We start from the raw sequence: 12,982 nt of genomic DNA, 5'->3' as shown, positions 1-12,982 counted from the left end.
AACCATCTTGTTAAGCTACTGCGACCTCCACCACGCTTCCAAGGGGCATTGATATTGTCTTTTTATTCCACTGTGACCTCCACGTCTCTTCCAAGGGGCATTAAAACCGTCTTGTTAAGCTACTGCGACTTCCACAACTTTTCCAAGGGGCATTAAAACTGTCTTGTTAAGCTACTGCGACCTCCACCACTCTTCCAAGGGGCATTTAAGCCGTCTTGTTAAGCTACTGCGACCTCCACCACTCTTCCAAGGGACATTGATATTGTCTTATTATTCCACTGCGACCTCCACCATTCTTCCAAGGGGCATTAAAACCGTCTTGTTAAGCTACTGTGACCTCCACGTCTCTTCCACGGGACATTGATGTTGTCTTTTTATTCTACTGTAACCTCCACCACTCTTCCAAGGGGCATTAAAACCGTCTTGTTAAGCTACTGTGACCTCCACCGCTCTTCCAGGGGGCATTAAAACCGTCTTGCTAAGCTACTGCGACCTCTACCACTCTTACAAGGGGCATTGATATTGTCTTTTTATTCCACTGTGACCTCCACGTCTCTTCCAAGGGGCATTTAAACCATCTTGTTAAGCTACTGCGACCTCCACCACTCTTCCAAGGGGCATTGATATTGTCTTTTTATTCCACTGTGACCTCCACGTCTCTTCCAAGGGGCATTAAAACCGTCTTGTTAAGCTACTGCGACTTCCACAACTTTTCCAAGGGGCATTAAAACTGTCTTGTTAAGCTACTGCGACCTCCACCACTCTTCCAAGGGGCATTTAAGCCGTCTTGTTAAGCTACTGCGACCTCCACCACTCTTCCAAGGGACATTGATATTGTCTTTTTATTCCACTGCGACCTCCACCATTCTTCCAAGGGGCATTAAAACCGTCTTGTTAAGCTACTGTGACCTCCACGTCTCTTCCACGGGACATTGATGTTGTCTTTTTATTCTACTGTAACCTCCACCACTCTTCCAAGGGGCATTAAAACCGTCTTGTTAAGCTACTGTGACCTCCACGTCTCTTCCAAGGGGCATTAAAACCATCTTTTTAAACCACTCTGAACTCCACAGCTCTTCCAAGGGGCATTGAAATGTTGTTTTTAATTACCTCTAACCTCCACGACTCTTCCAACGGGCATTGCATTTCCTCCTAATTTTAGTCAGATTTTGCTTTTCAATGCATAGGCGAAGACTAAGGGAGACCCACTCCCCAATAATGGGTGGAAGGTTTTTAGTATGCTGTAATCCACGTCTGTTTCAAGGGGCATTGCAGTTCCTCTTAATTTTTGGAACGCCTTCCATTCACTGCTTAGGCCAACAGTGTACAGGAGACCCAGTTGCTATAAATGGAAAAAACGGTTTAGTTAAGGCCCTCTGACCTCCATGTCACTTCCAAGGGGCATTGGAGTGCCTCGAAATTTTTGGTAGGCATTGCACTCACTGTATGCTCTATAACTGTGTAGCCAAACCGCTCCTTTTGTTACAGAAACATATCCTACAAGACATGTGTGTTTGACTGGCCTGATATTGATGTCATTGGTCCCTGTTCCTCCTGCTCTTTCTCCTTTGCCACCACCTCATCCATTTGTTTTAACGGGAGTCATAGAACTGGGATAGTAGGAGGAAAACATCCAGCAATCCTCGGAGGAAGTAGGATATGCGCCAAAACCCTGACCACCTCAGGCCTAGCCGCTACTACATACATGCGCTTGCATTCCAAGGAACAGAAAGCTAAGGAGATGGATGGCCTCATGACCATGAGTAATTTACTCGTTGTGTAGGAGGCAGACCACTGCCTCTGTCTACCTTCTGAACTTTGTGTTGAAGCCTGATAGACCCAGGACCCGCAATTCTCTATGTCTGGAGGACATGTTGCACCCCAGTGTCCAACTGTGTCCTGGCTGACACAATATTAACCCAGTGTGAAGGCGTCAGTGAGATGGACAATCCCTGGCTATATTCACTTGTCCACATGTTTGTGGTTTGGCTGTCCTTCAAATAGGGGCGGCTGGAGACCATTTATGGACACCCGGCCGACCCCAGGCGGCTGGGGACCGAGTATGGACACCTGGCCGCCCCCTGGTGGCTGGGGACCGAGCGTGGACACCCGGCCGCCGGGCGGCTGGGGACCGAGCGTGGACACCCGGCCTCCGGGCGGCTGGGGACTGAGTATGGATACCAGGCTGCCGACGCAGCCATGACATGGTGGCAGCCTCTGCCTCCACAAGCCTGAAAGGCCCAATTTCAAGTGCAAGCAAGCTAGCAGTATGGTATTGCAGCCTGTGGGTGGGTGGCAGATTGCACACTTACGATTGCATTCCAAGAAAACAAAGCAGATGCTAACTTCTATCATCATCATCATGCTCCTCACCTTGGCATGCTCAACTGGAGTCTGGTTCTCTGGTGGGCTTGTCCAATGCTGCCCTAAAGCAGGCCAGGCTAAGAAAAGTGTGGGGGAAGTTCCCAGGAGAAATAGGGGTGGCTGGGGACCATTTATGGACACCCGGCTGCCCCCAGGCGGCTGGGGACCGAGTATGGACACCTGGCTGCCCCCTGGCGGCTGGGGACCGAGCGTGGACACCCGGCCACCGGGCGACTGAGGACCGAGTATGGACACCCGGCCGCCCCCTGGCGGCTGGGGACCGAGCGTGAACACCCGGCCGCCCCCTGGCGGCTGGGGACCGAGCGTGGCCACTCGGCCACCGGGCAGCTGGGGACTGAGTATGGATACCAGGCCGCCGGCGCAGCCATGACATGGTGGCCAACGTCTGCCTCCACATGCCTAAAAGGCCCAATTTCAAGTGCAAGCAAGCTAGCAGTATGGTATTGCAGCCTGGGGGTGGGTGGGTGGCAGGCTGCATATTTGCGCTTGCATTGCAAGGAATGGGGGAAGTACAATTGAACACTGCTCTGGGAGAAGGACTTGCATGGGGATAGTTGCAAGTCTGCATCTTCTGATGCGGCAAGGATCAATTCTGATGGGCACACTTTTAGGCAGTGACCTGGGTGTCAGAAATGCTTCAAGGGGTCTTCCCCTTGCTGTTCCCATGTCTTTTCAGCACTGTATGCATGTGTCACACAGCACATGGCCAGATAAGATTGTAAAATGTTAAAATGACATTTCCCGGTGAATGCTTTTGTCACGGTTGAAAGCAATACAAAAGTGCAAAAACGCATAAAAAATGCTACTTGTGAACATAGCCCAAGGTGTGGAGGAGTATTTTTTGTTTTTGGTTATTTATTTTACCTTATACACAAGTCTTTACCCTGGAAAGGAAGTTCCTTAACATATTTCACAGGAAAACCGTTTCAGTTTCGTTTTTGAACGCTTTATTGTGAGCCTGTAAAAGTGGTTTAATACCTCTGACCACGTTGTTGACAGCAGTGACCTGGGGGTCAGAAATGCTTCCTGGGGCGATGCCCATGCTGTCCCCATGTCTTTTGAGCACTGTCACTATCATTTTGGGCACTTTTTAGGCTTTCTACAGACTGCCGGGGGTGCCGCCGCAAAAATGCTCGAGTCTCCCATAGACTAACATTGAGCTCGTTGCTCAGGTCGAGCACCCGAGTATCACGGTGAGCTCGGCCCGAGCTTCGAGCACCCGAGCATTTTAGTGCTCGCTCAACACTACTAACAAGGTAATGGAGCAGAAAAATGGTGTACTCTGGATTGCTTTTTAAGCAAATAACAAGGATTTAAGATAAAAAAAAATTAGCCCTGGAGCCTGATATCTGGGGCTATGTCTACAAATATCTGTCACAGCAGGACCAGTCAGAACGTGCAATGGACCCTCTTGTGCTGTATGCAGTGCAGTCTGCTACAAACCCTGCCTGCGTAACTGCTGCTATCACCACTGAATATATGCAGCTGGATTAGTACTCAGACGGACTGTTAGTTCAGATGGATATATAGATATGCTGTGGAATACTTATACTAATTATAAAAAAGCAAATCTCTCCCTGACTCAGCAGCCCTCCCTACTCTGCCTGTTCCGGGGTAGACTGTGACGAGCCTAGCGTCACTGGGTCTTAAATATACCCGTTGACGCTATGCGGCCAGCCAATCACTGTAATGCCACAACCAACAAGACTACGGCATTACAGTGCGTGGCAAGCAATCCCTGCATGTTCATTGGCTCTCTAAAGAGCGCCAAACATGCAGGGTGGGGACCTAAGCTCCCGCCCAAGCAACCTGGAAATACTCTCTGAGTGCCGAGCTTGTCAAGCACAGTGATGCTCGGGCGATTGCCGAGTAGTGGCGAGCACGATCGCTCATCACTATTAGTAATCCATACCGTGTAACGTGCTTTGTGTTACATTATATTAAACTAAAAAAAACACTTTGCCTGCTACAGGTGACCATTTTTTTTTTATTATTAAAAATAAACTTGGTTTCCAGACAGGGCCGTATTTGGTGTTCATGCTGCCATATGCACTCTAAGTCAGGATGCCCCCTTACTGATGTCAGACTAAAAGTGGCCATACCCTTTAGAGAGTAGTTAAAGTCCCCTATACACACCAGACTAATGTTGGCAAATGATTATCTAAACAATTAATATGGGCATACAAGTTATAGACTAATGAAAAAGTCCTCCCTGTATGTCTCCTATCAAATGCCTTGTTGATAAATCATCTTTTATCCGTTTATGTAAATTACCTCTTCCAGGCTATGGATAGCCTGCACCCCTATGCATCCTCCATGTATAGCATGCCCCACCATGTAATTCCTACTTACACCTTGCACCCCCATGTAACCCCCACATATAGCCTGCACTCTCATATGTACCCCCACATATAGCCTTCACCCCATATGTACCCCCACACATAACCTGTACCTCCACATATAGCATGCACCCCCATATGTACCCTCACATATAGCCTGCATCCCCCCATATGTACCCCCACATATAGCTTGCACCCCCCATATGTACCCCACATGTAGCCTGCACCCCATGTGTACTCCCACATATAGCCTGCACTCTCATATGTACCCCCACATATAGCCTTCACCCCATATGTACCCCCACACATAACCTGTACCTCCACATATAGCATGCACCCCCATATGTACCCTCACATATAGCCTGCATCCCCCCATATGTACCCCCACATATAGCTTGCACCCCCCATATGTACCCCACATGTAGCCTGCACCCCATGTGTACTCCCACATATAGCCTGCACCCTCATATATGTACATCCACCTATTGTACCAGCACATAGCCTGCATCCCATGTACCACTGTTCCCTAATAACCAGTCACCAGTGCCTCTTCTGTTCTTCCTGCCCCGGAAAATATCTCACTTGCAAGCTGTTGCATGGCTCCTCCAATAAGAGTCATATGGGCATGGCTTCATCACAGATCCTTCACCTCTATCACCTATCTTCCTCCTTCGGGGCAGGGAGCTGATCGGTGCCCCTCTAACCATGCACCCTCCCCTCCTCAATAAAGCTGGCGGTATTCATACTCCATCCGGTAAGAAGATAAGAAGAAGGAGGAAATTAGAAAAAAAAAAAAATCTTCCTTCGTGGTCATACTGCCCCCCACAACCTGCTACCCTAGGCACCCACCTAGTGGCAAATACAGCCCTGTTTCCAGAGACCTAGCAAATAGAAATTGCGTAAGGGGTATGGTAAGGGACAGCGAAGTGTAAGTTCTGATCATGGTACACACAGATGCCGAGGATGTGGGGCAGGTGCGACTACGTCTGTTGCTGGAGCACAAGAAACATGGCCATACATGACACATAGCTTCCTGTCCCACTTTGCAGGGAGGCACGGGACACCACTTCTGAAGCCACAACAGTGCAAACAGGTGGTCGGTTAGATAGAAAATAATGCTTCCAGCATGCTTGGTAGCACTACCCAGGCTTCCACAAGGCCCAGTCTCACCTGTCAACAGTCTGGATCACTTAATTCTCATCCTGATCCTCCTTCCTCCCACTATATTGAATCCCAGAAGACCAGTAATCCCACACTTGGACACTCCGAGGAGCTCTTTACAACATCATTTCTTGATTGTGGCCTCTCACCCTGCATGTTCCAAGAGGGACGGGGGAGATGCAATTTAGTGATGCACAAAACTTAGAGTAGCCACAGCCACAAGAAGATGATGGTGGGGAACGGCATTTTTTGTCGCTGGGGAGGCGGAATCTGCAGACATCCAGCCTACTAAAAAGACAATGCAATCTTTACTGGCCTCACTGAGGAAATCTCTGGAGGCTGATCTAAGGTGCCATGGTAGAGGATCTTAAAGGGGAAATATCATCACAGGGTGAACGCACAGACCACCTTGAATCCAAAATGGCTGAGCTCACTAAATCACATAATAGCCTAATTGATGAGCATGAAGCTCTGAAAGAGGAGATGGTTGTAATCCGGAATAAAAACTGGGACTTAACATTGTTCCTACGGGATCTATCTTTTAAGATCCGGGGAGTCCCAGAGTCCATCTCAGTCCGGGATCTGCCTATGTTCTTTGATAAATTCCTTGGGGAAGTGTTGCCAGAATTGGAGCCACATGAACTGATAGTTGATCGCATCCACAGAGTCCCCAAACCAAAAGCTTTGAACCCCAGTCTCCCAAGATATGTTCTGGCAAGAATACATTTTCCTGGCACAAAAGAAGCCTTTATGCAGGCTTTGAGGAAAAATCCTGCTTTACCAGTGGAGTATCAGCATCTCTCTGTTTTCCCTGACATTTCAGCTGGGACACTTGCCAAAAGAAGGGAGTTCAAACCCTACATTACAGCTTTAAGGAATGAGGGCATCAGATACAGATGGGGTTTCCCAGTGAAACTGGTGATCCAGAGAGAAGACACCCACGTCTGCTTATTTCCTCCCCAGGTAGAGAATATGTTGCTCTCATGGGGAATTACTCCAGTGAAGGATCTGGATCAACGGCGGTCCCCAATTAATAATCATCATAAGAAGAAGCTGAACCCAGAATGGGACATGGTCTGACTCTTTTGCCCATACATTTGAATGCCATGTGTGTGATACAAGATTTTTTGTCTACCATTTGGAGCTGGGGTAGTCGCGCTCCATTTGTTACATTGACTGATCATTATTATGATCTTCCCCCACTATAGAAGGTTTGCTTCTTTTACTGACTTTTTGACTGTTTTCTCTATGCGCTCTTTTTTTCCTTTTTTTTTGTTCTTTTTTCTTGTTCTCTTTCCTTACACATGCCTAAGGATGTTCCATACTGCCCTCTCATGGTCACAGAATGTGTTTATATGTCTGTTTGCAGGGCATTTTTTCTTTCTGGATTATTATTATTTATGACGCCTCTGTTAGCTATATTATGCATATTCTGGTCAACTGAAATATTCTTTATATATATAAGATATGAGTATTAAATGGATGTCAATTAACGTGAAGGGATTAAACTCCCCGGGTAAGAGCTCCCACTTATGGCAGCAGATGTGATCTGTATCCAAGAAACTCATGTATTGGAATCAGACACCCATAGACTAAAAAATTATAGATTCCCTCACAGATTTTTCGCTTGTCACAATAGAAAGCAAGCTGAGGTTGGTATCCTGGTTAAAAACTCTGTCCGTTTTTCCCTTCATAGCAAAATAGAAGATCCAGAGGACAGATTTATTGTACTCCACTGTTCCCTAAATGATGTCCAATATACAATAGCCTCTATTTATGCTCCTAATTTCTCCCAGATTGGGTTCCTCAGATCATTTCTCCAAAAATTTAAAGATTTTGCTAAAGGTTTGAAGATAATTGGAGGGGATTTTAACCTTCCAGATAATAGAATGCTAGACTGCTCTCAGCCAGCGCGAAATAGGGAGGAAATGGGATCCATTATTAAAGAGTTCTGTTTGGAAATGGATTGGAAAGGGATTATTCTTTCTTTTCCCCCAGGCACAACACTTACAGTCGCATTGACCACTTTTTGGTTGATGATAACCTTCTCAGATGTAAATCTGCTGATATTGGTATTGCGTGCTGGTAAGATCATGTCCCAATCTCCCTACATGTTGCGGATACCTCATTGGTCCCAAGATCCTTTAAATGGAGACTCAATGAATATTTACTCTCTAAAAAGGAAACCACAGATTTGGATGCATCACAGCTGCAGGAATTTTTTTTCACCAATGATAATGGGGCAACCTTTGATGAAATAGTATGGGAGGCTCATAAACCCTTTGTTAGAGGGATCTTCATAAAATTGGCAGCAATGGGAAAGAGAAATAGAGAAAGAAACTTGCGCGATCTGTTAGACAACCTAAGTAACTTAGAAACCTTAAATAAAAAAGACACTTCTCAAGTAAAATGGCACAAGAAATAATTCAAACTAGGCAACAAATTAAGGGACTATTACTGTTTAATTCTGAGAAATATTTAAAGAAATCCAAATCACAATATTATGCCATAGGGGACAGGGCAGGAAAACTGCTGGCCAGACAGGTTAAAAAGAGGATGAGCAAAAGTAGGATAGACTTCCTGGATAAAAACGACGGGACTAGGACATTTCACCCAATAGAGATTGATAATGAATTTAAGGGAGGATGAGGATGTCCCCCAAACTTCCTTGGAGGGAATTCGTAGTTATCTCCAAAAAATACACCTTCCTGCTGTTTCACAATCCCAACTTGACATATTTAATGCTCCCTTAACCCAGCAGGAGATCAGGGAGGTGATTTCGACATCTAAAAAGAACTCAGCCCCGGGACCTGATGGCTTGCCCAACATTTACTTTAACCAATTCTCATCTATTTTATCCCCTTATTTACTTAAAACATTCAAATATTGGCAAATTAATAGGTTCATAAACCCCCAGTACCTTGAAGCTAGTATAAAAACTCTCCCTAAAACAGGAAAGAGCCCCACATCTCATAGCAATTTCCGCCCAATATCACTTTTAAATTGTGATCTAAAACTGTATGACAAAATTAGTGCCAAAAGACTAATGATTGTTCTGCCTGACTTAGTTGGCTCAGATCAGTTGGGGTTTATTCCAGAACGGCAGGCCAAAGATTGGGTCCGACGCATTATAAATATTCTGGAGACTCTGGAGAAAAGAGGCTGCCCTAGTGTTCTTCTGTCACTTCATGCCGAAGAGGCGTTTGACAGGGTTCACTGGGGCTACCTAGAGGAGGTTCTGAGAAAGTTTGGTCTGATAGGCCCAATTAAAGATACAATTCTGTCCCTGTACTCAAACCCGGTTGCATCGGTCAATGCGGCGGGTTTCTAGTCTGGGCGGTTCTCCATATCGAATGGGACTCGCCAGGGGTGCCCACTTTCACCAGTAATATTTGCTCTGGTGATGGAGCCCCTGGCAGAGTCCATAAGATCCAACCCAAATATTCATGGAGTTCAAATAGGGAATATGTCTCATAAGGTGGGTCTTTATGCTGATGACGTTGTTATCGCCTGAGAAAATGTCAGGACCTCTCTAGAGGCCACTATGGAGACCCTCTCAGACTTCATGAAGGTGTCATACTACAAACTGAATGCCACTAAATCAAAGATTTATGGAGTGGGGATAGGAAAGGGTCTGCAATGTGAACTTCAACGTAAATTTCCATTCTTTTGGAATGAAGAAGGTATGGTGTATCTAGGGATTAAATTAACCACAACTACAAAATTAGTACAACATAATGTTAAGTCACTGATGCAGGAAATGAAAGCGGATCTTGATAGGCAGGCTCTTCTCCCCATGTCGTGGTGGGCAAGAATTCAAGCTGTGAAAATGCTGATTTTTCCCCAAATCCTTTATGTTTTTAGGTACATTTCCCTGACCTTCCCTACCAAAGAAATATTTAAATTGCAGTTACTACTAGGTAAGTTTATTTGGGCTAAAGGAAACCCAGAATAGCACGTAATGTAATGTACCACCACTATAATCAAGGAGGAATGGAGGTCCCTCATTTAGTTAACAACTACAAAGCCTCGATACTTGACGTAATTTGGAGCTGGTTGCATGAAGATCGGGCGCAGAAGTGGATGCAGATTGAATTGCAAAATGCTCCTCGGGGATCTACCCGTTGGATATTGGAATCATCCCTACTTGGGAAAGTAGATTATAATTTATCTTTACACTTAATGTCTACTTTAGTAAAGTTGTGGAGGAATATTAATCCTCAATACCTAAATTTTTTAATGTCTGACATCTGTATCCGAACTATCGACGCTCTTATCCCAGACTTGTACCTGGGAAAAAATGTGGATATCTAAACTAGGTCTCTTGTTTGAATCATCCTGACTCAGATCCTTCATCTCCCTGCAGGAACAATTTGGTCTCAGTAAGACTTGCTTTTACCAATATCTACAAATTAGATACCTATTTACCTCTCGTTCCTTCATGGTGAATGACCTCCTTAGGAATTCCGCAGGCTGGGGCAGACTTTTTAGCGCCTCAAACCCACCAATCAAAAGCCTTTGCTATATATACAAACTCTTATGACACGATACAGACAACCAATTAAAGTACCGTTACATGCTAAAATAGGAAAAAGGTTTATCATTTAATGTCTCATTGGATCAGTGGTGGGAGTCAACTAGATGGATTCCTACGTCCTCTTAATGTATTAACCACTTGGAGCAAATAAAAAAGATCCAGTTAGACTGGTATATGTGACCTTTGAAAATTGCATATTTTTCTTCCCAGCTCTTATCCATGTGCTGGAAGGGGTGCCAACTGTTTGGGGATATTGGGCATATGTGGTGGTTCTGCCCTAAGGTCCAGACATTTTGGAGTGCAGTGGAGGATCTCATTAACTCTCTTACGGGTATTAGTATAAAACTTTCGGGCCATCTAGCAGTGCTTAACATTGGCATGGATGACCTTCCCTTTCCTGTAAGACCTTGTATTTCTCATATCCTTATTGCAGCCAAACAATGTTTGGCTCTATGTTGGAAGAAGCCCAGGATACCCACTTTGGCTGATTTGATAGACAAAATGAATACACATTACCAATACGAATCAATTCTTGTTTCAAGTCTTCCACCTAGATCCAATATTGAGAAGAATTGGGCCTTGTGGAGTGCTTCACGTTGGGCCTACTTACCTTATATTCCCTGAAATTCAGTTTTCATATCTGTATATCTGTTAAATGATGTATGCATACTTAGTTTTCAAACTTCACTTATGGCGTCATGTTTATTGGTTTTGTTGTTATTCCCTTGTTTTCCTTGTTTACTCTCCCAATCTAAATTTCCCCTTACCCTTTCCCACTACCCCCCCTTTTTTTTCCTCCCCCACCTATATAATCCTAAAGTAACTGTATTCTATACCAATGCATCAAATGAAGTGCCTGAATAATTGTTACTGCTTGAATAAAAAGTTTATTGGTTTAGATAAAAAAAGAAAAACTGAAATATCACAAGGTCATAAGAATTCAGATCCTTTGCTCAGACACTCATATTTAAGTCACATGCTGTCCATTTCCTTGTGATCCTCCTTGAGATGGTTCTGCTCCTTCATTGGAATCCAGCTGTGTTTAATTAAACTGATAGGACTTGATTTGGAAAGGCACACACCTGTCTATATAAGACCTCACAGTGCATGTCAGACCAAATGAGAATCATGAGCTCAAAGGAACTGCCCAAGGAGCTCAGAGACAGAATTGTGGCAATGCACAGATCTGGCCAAGGTTACAAAAGAATTTCTGCATTACTCAAGGTTCCTAAGAACACAGTGGCTGCCATAATCCTTAAATGGAAGAAGTTTGGGACCACCAGAAGTCTTCCTAGACCTGGCCGTCCAGCCAAACTGAGCAATCGCGGGAGAAGAGCCTTGATGAGAGAGGTAAAGAAGAACCCCAAGATCACTGTGGCTGAGCTCCAGAGATGCAGTAGGGAGATGGGAGAAAGTTTCACAAAGTCAACTATCACTGCAGCCCTCCACCAGTCAGGCCTTTATGGCAGAGTGGCCCGACGGAAGCCTCTCCTCAGTGCAAGACATATGAAAGTCCGCATAGAGTTTGCTCAAAAACACATGAAGGACTACCAGACTATGAGAAATAAGATTCTTTGGCCTGATGAGACAACGATAGAACTTTTTGGTGATAATTCTAAGCGGTATGTGTGGAGAAAACAAGGCACTGCTCATCACCTGCCCAATACAATCCCAACAGTGAAACATGGTGGTGGCAGCATCATGCTATGGGGGTGTTTTTCAGCTGCAGGGACAGGAAGACTGGTTGCAATTGAAGGAAACATGAATGTGGCCAAATACAAAGATATCCTAGATGAAAACCTCTTCCAGAGTGCTTTGGACCTCAGACTTAGCCGAAGGTTCACCTTCCAACAAGACAATGAGCCTAAGCACACAGCTAAAATAACTAAGGAGTGGCTTCAGATCAACTCTGTGACCATTCTTGACTGGCCAGCCAGAGCCCTGATCTAAACCCAATTGAGCATCTCTGGAGAGACCTGAAAATGGTTGTCTACCATGGCTGTGAAAAACATGTTGCGTCATTCCCAAAAAGACTCATGGCTGTACTAGCTCAAAAGAGTGCTTCTACTCAATACTGAGCAAAAGGTCTGAATACTTATGACCATGTGATATTTGAGTTTTTCTTTTTAATAAATTGGCAAAAATGTCTACATTTCTGTTTCTTTCAGTCAAGATGGGGTGCAGAGTGTACTTTAATGAAAAAAAAATTATCTTTTTAGAATTTACCAAATGGCTGCAATGAAACAAAGAGTGAAAAATTTAAAGGGCTCTGAATACTTTCCTTACCCTCTGTATATTCCATGTGTTGGAATCAGTTGTATATATACACAATATGCTCACTGTGAGCTTCCCAATAATCGGCCCAGTAGTGGAAACAGCCATGGCCTCCTCTGTTAATCATTGGTCAATTGTTTACTTGTCCTGATGATAGGGGACAGCAGAGGGCTGTTGGTGACAGTGTGCATGACACTTCAGTATTCTCATTCACTTTGCTGGCATCCGGAATCTCTTCAGGCCTTGTGACAAATCCATGCAACAATAACGGGGCAAAAACGCGGCA

At 44.9% G+C, this 12,982-nt stretch overlaps 1 protein-coding gene across 1 annotated transcript in view; it reads right to left on the bottom strand.

Annotated features, from left to right (window-relative positions):
- The window catches only part of LOC141259356 (uncharacterized), a 751,467-nt gene that overhangs the window by 597,115 nt on the left and 141,370 nt on the right, over positions 1 to 12,982 (bottom strand). The window lies entirely within an intron of this gene.

The sequence above is a fragment of the Phyllobates terribilis genome, unplaced genomic scaffold (assembly GCF_046119375.1).
Source record: "Phyllobates terribilis strain yellow unplaced genomic scaffold, ASM4611937v1 Scaffold_3__8_contigs__length_932513732, whole genome shotgun sequence".
NCBI lineage: Eukaryota > Metazoa > Chordata > Amphibia > Anura > Dendrobatidae > Phyllobates > Phyllobates terribilis.
This window is presented reverse-complemented; position numbering and strand designations above follow the sequence as displayed.